The sequence below is a fragment of the Dreissena polymorpha genome, chromosome 9 (assembly GCF_020536995.1).
Source record: "Dreissena polymorpha isolate Duluth1 chromosome 9, UMN_Dpol_1.0, whole genome shotgun sequence".
In the NCBI taxonomy this organism is placed as follows: domain Eukaryota; kingdom Metazoa; phylum Mollusca; class Bivalvia; order Myida; family Dreissenidae; genus Dreissena; species Dreissena polymorpha.
In genome coordinates, this window is record NC_068363.1 from 15,230,962 (window position 1) to 15,243,806 (window position 12,845).

Consider the following 12,845-nt stretch of genomic DNA (forward strand, 5'->3'; position numbering starts at 1 on the left):
TTATATCTCAAGGGACATATAAGTTATGAGCATTTTTCGAAACCTAAACGCAGATTTTGAAACCTAAACGCAGACCTTAAGTTCAAGGTCAAGGTCAAAGGGGTCAAAGTTTGTGTGCTTATGAAAAGGCCTTGTCCATATACACATGCATACCAAATATGAAGGTTATATCTCAAAGGACATAGAAGTTATGAGCATTTTTCGAAACCTAAACGCAGATTTCTAAACCTAAACGCGGACCCTTACTTCAAGGTCAAGGTCACAGGGGTCAAAATTTGTGTGCTTGTGGAAAGGCCTTGTCCATATACACATGCATACCAAATATAAAGGTTATATCTCAAGGGACATAGAAGTTATGAGCATTTTTCAAAACTTAAACGCAAAGTGTGACGGAAAGACGGACAGACAGACGGACGGACAGATGGACAGATGGACAGACGGACAGTCCGATTACTATATGCCCCCTTTTCTTCGAAAGGGGGCATAAAAAATAAATCAATACATGAAAATGAATGAAAATAAATAAATACATGTATTTATTAACCATTGTGCAAAATAAAGTGTAAAGCAGTCAAGAGAGGATCCGGTTAAGTTGGTTTCCACTCTAAAAATGGACAGGTAGATGAGTAAAGCTGACAATGAGTATAGATATATAGAGGGAGTATTGTTATAAATACAAGCGAAAAGCGGTTTAACTCGGTGACAGTAGCGCACTCTAGTCGAGCGCAGTAGGACATAGAGACGGATTAATCACAGCCACAGGTAAGTTGATGCTTACTGATGTATTCGTTCTTGCTTGTTTTATTTTTGAATTAATTACTGTTTTGTCTCGTTAATCATGCTTTATAAGTGTCTGTTTTAAGGTAAGCTTTTTGTCGTTGAGTGTCCAGTAACTTTGAACTGTTTCTTTCTTTAGCCGATAATGATTATCGTTGATCCGTTTCATTTAATTAAGACACACATTTTTCACTTTTTATAATGCAAAATCTGAAATTTACTCATTACGTGTTGACTTAATGACTTAGTGAAAACTTAATTATTATAATTATGAAATTTTCTGTATAAATATCTTTTTTTCATTAATAAAACCAGAATTGTAACACCGTAATTGTTACAATAATTTATCATGTTTCATTTTGCTCTGAAATTACTTTAGTTTTCGATGTATTCAAGATGCTTCAAGTTATACGTTATTAAAATTGACCTGCGATCGTTGATAGTTTAAATACTCTCTTGATCTTCCGACAAGGAAATTAAATATTGAAAAGATTAACAAATATTTGACACATTATCGACATTCCATTCAGAAAAATTTAACCGAACAGAAATTGCATTTTACAGTTTTCAAGGTTAATTTTACCAGTGATTTTAAACGCTATATCAGATGTACATCATTGTGTACTGTTTGAAAGTTATAACGTTATATCTGTCATTAAGTTTACACAAAAAAGCAATCGTTGAAATGAATGTGCGGTTAAGCTTATCGGTAATATAATTCACCGATATTTCGTACAAGCTTACTTGTTTATGGGCCTTATACATTTAAGAAAGCATCTTTTTAAACATCAAACTAAACGTTGAATATTATGGAAATCGAAAAAGCGCTTTTTAAAGGCCCAATTCTATGAATTTTTGAATGACTCTTCCTTTTCTCCCAGCACTATTTTCTCTCACTGTTGACGCAAAAACGGCTGTTCAGAATGTATGTTCTTTTTTGTGAGAAACAAAGTTGTAAATATAGCAAGACCAAGTGAAAAATAAATCAGTTATCAGTGATATTAGCAGTAATCAAATGTTTCCAGTTCATAAGCTAATTGCCCGTTTATTGTGCTGATAAGATACGGATCACCACAACAGGCTACTAATATAGTGTCGAATACCCATGTTCTGTTTGTGTGCATATTTTTTCTTTCTTTATTTATTTATTTATTTGTAATGCCCCCGGAAGGGTGGCATATAGCAGTTGAACTGTCCGTCAGTCAGTCAGTATGTCAGTATTTCAGTCAGTGTGTCAGTCTGTCCGTCCGTCCGAAAAAAATCTTTACATTGGCCATAACTTTTTCAATATTCAAGAGGGCAACTTTATATTTGGCATGCATGTGCATCTCATGAAGCTGCACATTCTGAGTGGTGGAAGTTAAAGGTCCAGGTCATCCTTCAATGTCAAAGGTCAAAACAAAAAAAATAAAGCGGCGTTCTCATGAAGCTTCATATTTTGAGTGGTGGAAGTTCAGGGTCAAGGTCATCCTTCAAGGTCAAAGGTGAAAAAAACAATTTCAAAGCGGCGCATTAGGGGGCATTGTGTTTCTGACGAACACATCTCTTGTTTTGGAGGGGGAATGGCTCAATTATAAGAGGGACCAAACTATGCCTTAAAAGTTAAACATATCTTAAAAACACATATTTAATTCTGATCATACAGCTATTTTCTCTCGAACAGTACGTTGCTATTTGGCTATCGTTTGGGATGAAGTTTTTTATCATTATAGTTACTATTTATTCATAGTTACTGATATTTCGTAGGTAGCTTGTATAGTAATAACATGCTTACTAAACGATTGTAGACGGAAATAATGCAGACCAAACCTCGACGTATAAATATTAACGTGATGCTATTTTCAGTACGTTAACCTGATATCGCAAGCACACTTGTCATGACAAGGTAGGATTAGTGTGCTTAAGAATCAAGATGGTAAAATAACGGGTTCGTGAACCTCATTTGCGGTACAGTCGTTCACATGTGACTCAATGCGTGTCGTCCGTGCTAGTTTTATACATTGGGTAGTTCCTGAAAGTGCTTATAGTGTGCATTCTTTATTTTTCTTTGTCAACATGTTTTAAAAAGCAAAATCTTTCTAGGTTTGCATTGATCTAAATTTACTTGCATAACAGAACTTGGGCATGGATTATGTATCGTATATAACACAATTATGATGGTACAAGTCAAGTAACACGTATACAGTGGTTCATTGTATTATTATTTATCATAATAGTACGTTCTTGAAATGAATGTGTTTATGGGTTGTTCTGTGAAAATGGGGTGAAATGCATGTGCGTTAAGTGTCGTCCCAGATGAGCCTGTGCAGTCCGCACAGGCTAATCAGGGACGACAGTTTCCGTTTTAACTAGATTTTTGCTAAGAGGAGACTTCCTTTAAAAAGAAACAGTGTTTACGCACATGCATTTAACCCCCTTTTATCAGAGCACAGCCCATATATAAGAGTGCACATAAAAGCATCAAATACATATATAAGTTAAAATCGGTCTCATTTAAATCCAGAGAGGCCTAGTTAAAGCAATATTCTTTATTTCATGATTCACTGCCTAATATCGATTAAACGGCGAACTCCGGGGCAATTCTGTATCTGAAATCTTGCATATCTTAATGTGTTTTTATGCTCCCCGAAAATTTTCGGGGAGCATATAGTTGCCGCTTTGGAGTTCCTTCCTTACTTCCTTACTTCCGTACTTCCTTACCTTCTTCCTTCCTTCCGTCACACTTTTTTGACAGTTTCTCATAGCACCTTCAATTCTTTACCGATCTCTTTCATATTTGGCATGTAGGTACCTTGCATGGACCTCTACCTTTTGAAGAGGTTTGAGGTCACTGGGGTCAAGGTCAAGGTCACTGAGGCTAATAATAGTTTTATCGGTCACAATTTTGTTACATTTTGACAATTTCTAATAGCACCTTCAATACTTTACCGATCTCTTTCATATTTGGCATGTAGGTACCTTGCATGAACCTCTACCTTTTGATGAGGTTTGAGGTCACTGGGATCAAGGCCAAGGTAACCGAGGCTAATAATAGATTTTTCTGTCACAATTTTGTTACAGTTTCTCATAGCACCTTCAATATTTTTCCGATCTCTTACATATTTGGCATGTAGGTACCTTGCATGGACCTCTACCTTTTGATGAGGTTTGGGGTCACTGGGGTCAAGGTCACCGAGGCTAATAATAGATTTTTCTTATTATTTTTTTTACAGTTTCTCATAGCGCCTTCAATATTTTTCCAATATCTTACATATTTGGAATGTAGGTACCTTCATGGACTTCTACCTTTTGATGAGGTTTGAGATCATTGGGGTCAAGGTCAAGGTCACCGAGGCTAAACATAGATTTTTCCGTCACAATTTTGTTACAGTTTCTCATAGCGCCTTCAATATTTTACCGTTCCTTTACATATTTGGCATGTAGGTACCTTGCATTGACCTCTACCTTTTGATGAGGTTTGAGGTCACTGGGGTCAAGGTCAAGGTCACCAAGGCTAATAATAGATTTTTTAGATTGACAAAGCGCATCATCGGGGAGCATCCATCAGTTTCACTGATATTCTTGTTTAATACAGCAATTGAGTCTGAAATGCATCAACGCGTTTGACTGATTACAAAGTTTGTATAAATATTCGTTAGAAACAGAAAGACCTTCTTCGTCAAGTGACAAGCGGGTAATTAACGTGCAATACAACTAATAAAACAATTCCAATCACTACTGAAATCTAAAAATAAGACGACAGTCAAATATCTGCGAAATATCTTTATCTCTGAAATGAAAAAAAAACTAAACATAGAAATAAATATACTAGACATCCCTTATTTTGGAAATACATTTATCCAATTAAAAATGATGGGAGAGTCCACTAGGCATCAATGGGTTAAGCAAAGCGCGCTCTGTGTACATAAGTATAACGCTTCCATAAATAACAAAAAATATCACGTTATCTATTCCTGGAATATTAATTTGATGCTATCACTCGAACCAACAAGCGCATTTACTCCTGCGCATTTTCCCACAGTTCATACTGTTTGTTTTATCACATCTGCGTACAAGTGTTAGTCTACATAATCTATCCTGTTAGTTGAACGCTACTCATAACATGTTTATTCGAAAGGTATTGGATACTCCACTCCCCGTTTTACATATGACGCGGCTACCGATTTTTTTTTCCGATCGTCCTTTCGCAAGGTCGGGCAAATGTTCCCTCCTTAATATCCTGGATTCACACAGGCGTGAAGAGCGTACCAGCCAAATACACTGTTTACAAAGCGGTAGCCTATGATGTATGTAAACAAGAACGAGTTTCTTCTACTTTCACATTAGACTATTTTCAAATAATGAACACAATGTACTATTCTTGCAAAATAACACCATCGATATAAATCGATTGTGCGGGCATTGGATTAAATGCCCTTAATACAGAGGAAAGCGTGATCGTCATAGAGTTGGAGTTATTGACTATCTCGGTCAAGTGGAGAGTTGAACCCGTAAGTGATGTTTTGTATCAGTAATGTCTATTTGAGTCGTGTTCTGAGAAAACTGGGCATACTGCATGTGCGTAAAGTGTCGTCCCAGATTAGCCTGTGCAGTCTGCAATTGATTTTTGCTAAGAAGAGACTTCATTTTAACGAAACATTTCATAAACGCGGAAAGTGTCGTCCCTGATTAGCCTGTACGGACTTCACAGGCTAATCTGGGACGACACTTTACGCACATGCATTATGCCCAGTTTTCTCAGAACAAGACTTACTTAGATATTCAATAAGGACACGAGTTTTATTGTATATCAATAATTGTTATACTACAATACTCTGAACAGCCATGATTATTTTACCATTCTGTGGATTCTCAGAATTACATGGAATCGATTGTAGCCCTTGTTGCAAAGTAAATTGTGTTCTCACATGTCAAATAATCTCTTTCATCAGATACCTTTTGATTGATTGAGTTTCATGGTTTACATAAGACAAACATGAATTATTGATTGTCAGTAAAATTGTATTTATGTTTAATGTTCTGAAAGTCCTCTCATAAAAGACAGATGGACAGTGTTTAATTTAAAGCATGGTTGAAGCATTAGTATGTATATTTTAATACATAGTATAGCCATTGATATCACAAAGAGGAGCCATATTGATCCCCGTGACTCTTGTGACCCCTTAATATGTGTATTGACATTTGGTTTGTATGGCTCCCCGATGTCCTCTGCACAGTTCGTAAACGTGAGGAACATTTTAGGCAAGTCTCGTGGAAATCCGTGTCAAGGGTAACAAGAGATATAACATGCACATGAAAATACATGTTCACACATGTAATATTATTTTTTAAACATTTACGATTTCGTTTCCGTGACCTGCGAATGCCTTCTGTTCATCGTCATTGAACTATTTATAATTATTTGGTAAATTAACCACGCTCTTTTAAGCGTTAAAACTGTTGGTTGAAAAGTTGATATAGCAAGTTTTAAGGAATTGTCTCGATAACTTGAACATTATGTAAAAGTTGACGCAAACGTCACCATGGTAATGCGATCATTTAGAATCAATATACGGTCGAATTAAATGCCTTGTTCCTTTATTAAGCTGCAGTCAGTTGTTATTATAGGTAATTATTCTAGTTATCAAATCCGTATGTTACACACCGTTGATGAACTTTGATTGCACTAAACATTCTATATAATTATATATTAATTTTCTTAAAATGTAATCTTCATAATTTGGATAATAAATAATATTCACTTCTAATAATGCTGTTCTAAATGACCAACACTGGTAAAACCCTGAGTGAGACAGCTACGCCCAAAACAAACTCACATTGTTGGTGCCGGGGTTCTATTTGTAAAGATTCACGTGTAAGTTCAAAAACATGTGTATAGTGATGGGAAACCTACAAAGGTGTTGCAATTAGTTAACCGCTGCTAAAACATATGTTTGTCCAGTGAATTGCGACTGTGATGATGTAATAATTGTGTTGTAGGACACTGCAGATACTTGTAAAACCGAAGCAACCAGATTAGAATGTAATATTGGTTATTTGTTGTTGTTTTGTGCTGTTGAGGGTAATATGTAATGGCCGTAACTATTGTGGTTGTTTTTTACTACGTTCGCCACAAGAACGTTCGGCATTAGTAGAAACAGCAACATCGTTGTCATTTGTAGCCAGACAGCGCATTATTTAGTTTAAGGAAGGTATCACCAAATTATTAAGCAAGTTTCCTGACATGGAAGAAAATTGTGCAGATATACGCTAAAACAAAAGCTCGTACTACGAAAATGCAATAAAAGCGACGTCATCATAGCATAAGAGACGTTCAAATGCGGAAATCGTATCAATCATTCGTTCGACAGCTTGGGTGAAATGTACGTCAGACCTTTTGTCAATTGTATCCTTGCTAATGAATTAATATGCGCACGTAATAGTTATTCTCGGAACCATAATTATTAATTAAATAATGTTTTATGAGTCCGAAAATAAGTTCTCATTACAAATGATTGTCAAATAAGCATTATTATTGTGTCCTGGACATAACACTGCATGAAATATTAGTTTAATTCGATATTAAATTGAAAGGAAATTGTTCAATTCTTCTCAACGTTTAATAACATTCCCGAACATATCATTGTTACTTTTTGCCACATTTAAAACAATGTTTACATTAAATTTAAATCAAATTATTCTTCAAAATTTAAATTGTGTTTAATCAACTGATAAATGCATTTAAACCTGTAATATAGTTCATCTTAAACTGTAGTTGTTGTGTTTCAAGTATACATAGAATTTAAATCAAATTATTCTCCCAAAGTTATGTCAAGTTTAACGAGTTATAACATTTAAAAAATAAAATTGATTATATGCACACACCCACATTAGAAATTCAAGTCTACCCATTCGTTGGAAAACAAAGACAATCAATATGGCACGCATCTGATAACCTGGCGTGAGATAAAAGAACGTTGTGTAGTTTTCTTGGTAAAATCGGAAAGATTCTAGACATGTATACGCTATCATGTCTTTGCAGGGAATGATTCACTAAAATGCTTGTGCTCAGCGCATTTTGATCAATCCCTTAAGTTTGAAATACCTTAACAACTTTTCAAATAATAATAATAATAATAATAATCATAATAATACTAATAATACTAATAATAATAATAATAATAATAATAATAATAATGATACAAAATAAGACTTATGATAAAAAAATTAATACCCGGTACTTAAAATTATAATCAGAATACTTTAATATGATAATAATAGAAAAACATGTATTTGTAATTATTTGTTATGCGCTTGAAGGGTGGCGTACAGAAATCACACTCTCGATCCCCATTTCCGTCCGTCCGTCTGTCTCTCCTTCCGGAATTTGTTCCCGGAGTTTCTTCCCAACGCTTTCAGATATTTACTTGATTTTTGTTTTTGAAGTACCTACATGACTTACAAATCAAGTTTTGAGATTCGTTCAGGTGCATTGATTTTTTACGAAGTTACGGGCCTTGAATTTATTTATTTTTTCTCTATAATATCTGCTATGCGGCTTTAAAGTGGGGACATCGTTTTTCACACAGCCGTGGTAATATCGGAAGTAGCGGGCTTCAGTAGCGCCAGTAGCGGTGGCAAAAGCAACTAAAGTAGTATTGTTATTATTCAAATAAAAGAAAAACGATACAAAATCACTGAACGGAAATCATTTGACCAATTTTATTACCGTCATTTGTGTAGATTATTGTGATAAACACGTTACTCTAAGTGCAAATTACAAGTGCATCGATACAAATTTAATGTCCTCTACAGCTCAATTTTTTCTTAATATGTTTAACGGTTTTTTATTATATAATTATAGATAACACGCACCTTTTGGCCAACGCGATATTAAAGTCAAGTTGATTAAAAAAAAAGAATCTGTCTTAACGCAATATTGCATGCAGTAGTTAAGGCCAATTCATAAGACACAGACGTTTCATTATGATGCAATAACAACGTCACTATGTCATTCTATACACGTCTGTCTGTCGGTTGTCAAATGAATATGCTAATGAATGTTGAATCACTGTCACCCACTGTCACCATTGTGATGGTCGCTAATGAGACGACGAAACCTTGCTTGCCTTAAAAGCGGACAGGGTAGCTCCTGACCAGACTGCGCGATTTCGCAGGCTGGGCTGGAGCTACGCTGTCCGCATTTAACATTAGATCCCTTTACGCATGACTCATAAAATATGTATTCAATAATTAAGTTTGCATCTTAGGAGCATACAATATTGAATACGTAAGCATACGCACAATTTTAGTTACTGATAATCGATCACGTGATAAACGAAAAATATAGATTATATTTAACATTTCTAATCAAGCATGGCCGAAATATTTAGTTTCACACACTTTTTTGGCTTTAGTAATGGTAAAATAGAAATCCATACATTCATCTATTCATTTTTTTCTGGTTATAAAAAGCTAAGACACATTTAAAGGTTAATTAATGTTTGAAACCATTCATACAAAGACAATATTATCAAATCAAATTAGCAAATTCAATAAATTTGACTTGACAGTGAACAGTAAGAACAGCGAACAGTTTACAAGCGTTTAATTAATTTAGGAAACAGCGAATTGTCTGGGAGTTTATTTCTTATCAATCAACTTGAGTTTGACATACTTGATATGCAAAAGGTTTTCGCCTGTGTGTTTATTCCTTCATCGTTGACCGCCGCTGGGAAAACTGCATTTTTATATCATTAAACTCTTGTTTAGGCGTCACAATTTATGTACAATCACGTTTGTCGTTACTGCAACTGAAAGTACGAAACCATAAAAAGTTAGCGAGTTTCGATTAGTTATGATTTTATAGAAATGTATTCGTGTCGCATTCATGTTGTTAAAATTGCCTAAATAAATAGTTGAAGAAAATTCATGAATGTTTATACGGGATCATTTCGTGAAAGTCTTATGAGTTAGTTAGTCCAGATGATTTAAGCTGGTTTCAGTTTATGTCTTACACGTACTGTCAGTAACCAGGTACTGATCGCTTGTGTTGCGAGTTCGCGTTATGAAATATAATAAAATCATGGTTCTTGGTAGACGTATTTAACTTCATATTTAACTCGTTTTTACCCCAACTTGGAAAATTCTGGATATTTTGAGGTATGGAGCGTGGGCGCCGTCAAAATTGTGGTTTTCGGTGTATAACTTTGGTTCCTTTGGACAAATATTGATGAAACTTTGGATATACTAGGGCAAGCTAGCTCGATATTTAATTTGGGGCCTGTCTGAGAAAGGTAAAGGTAACATTTATTGAAAATTCAAAACTTGCACACGCTCTTTTACACCAGTTCGGATTGTACTGAAATTGTGTGTGCAGGTTACTAACGCTCGATTGGTCATTGTCGGCTCGGATACTATTTACATGTACCCCTTGTACTCTTGAGTATACCTACATGTACCCCGGGTACGGTAAATAAACGTAACCGGGAATTTTAACGCTAAATCGGTCGTTGTGTTTTTTTTTAATTTATGTCAAATTTTCTGTTAAATGGCCTCTATATTATCAAAACTCATATTCAAAAAGCATGTTGATGCATTTTTTTTACAGAGGAGAATGTTTAAGATAAATAATATCGTTTTACGGTAATCTGTAACGCGGTTTACGACATCGGAAAACTCGGGTGCAGTCTAATATCAACTGGTTACGTTTAAGTATATATACCGTACCCGGGGTACATGTAAGTATACTTGAGAGTAACTGGGGTACATGTAAGTAGTATCCAAGCGGGGACAGTAAAGGACAAGTTGCATAACTCTGGTTGTCATTTTTACGGCATAATGGCCCTTTTTTGACTTAGTAACTTTGAATATATGGTTACATTTGGTGTTTAGATCCACTTTACTTCTAAAGTATCAAGGCTATTGCTTTTAAACTTGACATACTTTCATGCTTTCATGAGGGTACTGTACCTGGCAAGTTGAATTTTACCTTGACCTTTGAATGGCCTTGACTCTCAAGGTCAAATTATTAAATTTTGCTAAAATTGCCATAACTTCTTTATTTATGATTAGATTCGACAAAACAATTTTTACCTGACATACCACAATAGACTCCACCCAAACCATCCTCCATGTCCCTCAGTATGTCAGTCAGTCTGTCAGTCCGTCCGAAAAAAACTTTAACATTGGCCATATCTTTTTCACTTTTGAAGATAGCAACTTTTTATTTGGCATACATGTGTATCTCATGGAGCTGCACATTTTGAGTGGTGAAAAGTCTATGTCAACGTCATCCTTCAAGGTCAAATGCCAAATTTATGGTGTCTGTCCGTTCGAAAACTTTCACATTTGCTATAACTTTTTCAATATTGAAGATAGCAACTTGATGTTTGGCATGCATGTGTATCTCATAGAGCTGAACATTTTTAGTGGTGAAAGGTGAAGGTGAAGGTCATTCTTCAAGGTCAAATGTCAAATATATGGCGTCTGTCCGTCCAAAAACTCTAACATTGGCCATAACTTTTTTTAAATTGAAGATAGGAACTTGATATTTGGCATGCATGTGTATCTCATGAAGCTGCACATTTTGAGTGGTGGAAGTTCAAGGTCAAGGTCATCCTTCAAGGTCAAGGTCATCCTTCAAGGTCAAAACAAAAATTTAAAAATTTTCAAAGCGGCGTCCTCATGAAGCTGCACATTTTGAGTGGTGGAAGTTCAAGGTCAAGGTTATCCTTCAAGGTCAAGGTCATCCTTCAAGGTCAAATGTCTTTTTTTTAATTTCAAAGCAACGTTCTCATGAAGATGCACATTTTGAGTGGTGGAAGTTAAAGGTCAAGGTCATTCTTCAAGGTCAAGGTCATCCTTCAAGGTCAAAAGTCAAAAAAAATAATTAAAAGCGGCGTTATCATGAAGCTGCACATTTTGAGTGGTGGAAGTTCCAGGTCAAGGTCATCCTTCAAGGTAAAAAAAAAATCAAAGCGGCGTTCTCATGAAGCTGCACATTTTGAGTGGCGAAAGTTCAAGGTCAAGGTCATCCTTCAAGGTCAAGGTCATCCTTCAAGGTCAAAGGTGAAAAAAATATAAAACAATTTCAAAGCGGCGTTCTCACGAAGCTGCACATTTTGAGTGGTGGAAGTTCAAGGTCAAGGTCATTCTTCAAGGTCAAGGTCATCCTGCAAGGTCAAAGGTCAAAAAATCAAAGCGGCGTTATCATGAAGCTGCACCTTTTGAGTGGTGGAAGTTCAAGGTCATCATTCAAGGTCAAGGTCATCCTTTAAGGTCAAAGGTCAAAAAAATATATTTCAAAGCGGCGTTCTCATAAAGCAGCAAATTTTGAGTGTTGGAAGTTGAAGGTCAAGGTCATCTTTCAAGGTCAAAGGTAAAAAAAATAAATCAAAGCGGCGCAATAGGGGGCATTGTGTTTCTGACAAACACATCTCTTGTGTTTTTTTTCAAACATTGTTAAAAAACACAAATATTTATTTTTATAATTTTATTTTTTAAATACCGTCCAACCATCCCACCCAAGAATCCCCCCCCCCCCAAAAAAAAAAAAAGAAATAAATTTTGTTTTGCATTTTTTTGCATTTTTGGAAGATAATGTAATAAATGACCACAACCAAACACTATACACCCCTCTCCTCTCCACCCCTCCCTTCTTTGTGATTGAAATTGAGATAGGTCCCTACACCTTTAAAAAGAAAAATAGATGAGCGGTCTGCACCCGCAAGGCGGTGCTCTTGTTTTCATTTCAATACCCGTATATTTGAAAATATCTTTACCACGAAGCAAGGTAATCACGCTTTCGCGGTAATGACAAGTGTATTCTTGATTGCCATCACTCGCCCGCGGTAATGTACGTGTCAATTATGTGGTTAATTGATCGGTCTCTTTTATAACAATAATCCCTTTATTCGTGAGTTATTAAACCTGGAAATCTTTAATTGTCGGTATGATCTAAGCCTTTGTTTTATTTTTATGCTACCTAAAAATTTATTTTGGGGAGAACATATAGTCGCCGTTCGTCTGTCCGTGCGTCTGTCCGTCCGTCTCTCCGTCCGTCCGTGCACAATTGTTGTCCGGGCTAT

At 35.7% G+C, this 12,845-nt stretch overlaps 1 protein-coding gene across 10 annotated transcripts in view; it reads left to right on the top strand.

Annotated features, from left to right (window-relative positions):
- LOC127843579 (carbonic anhydrase-like) overlaps positions 1 to 12,845 on the top strand; it is a 207,181-nt gene that overhangs the window by 153,566 nt on the left and 40,770 nt on the right. The window contains exon 1 of one of the 10 annotated variants that reach the window (XM_052373247.1): positions 630 to 762. The exons of the other annotated variants lie outside the window; for them this stretch is intronic. The gene's annotated coding sequence lies outside the window, so the exon portion shown is untranslated. Of the gene's footprint in view, positions 1 to 629; positions 763 to 12,845 lie in introns of those variants that run through there. 10 annotated transcript variants of the gene reach the window in all.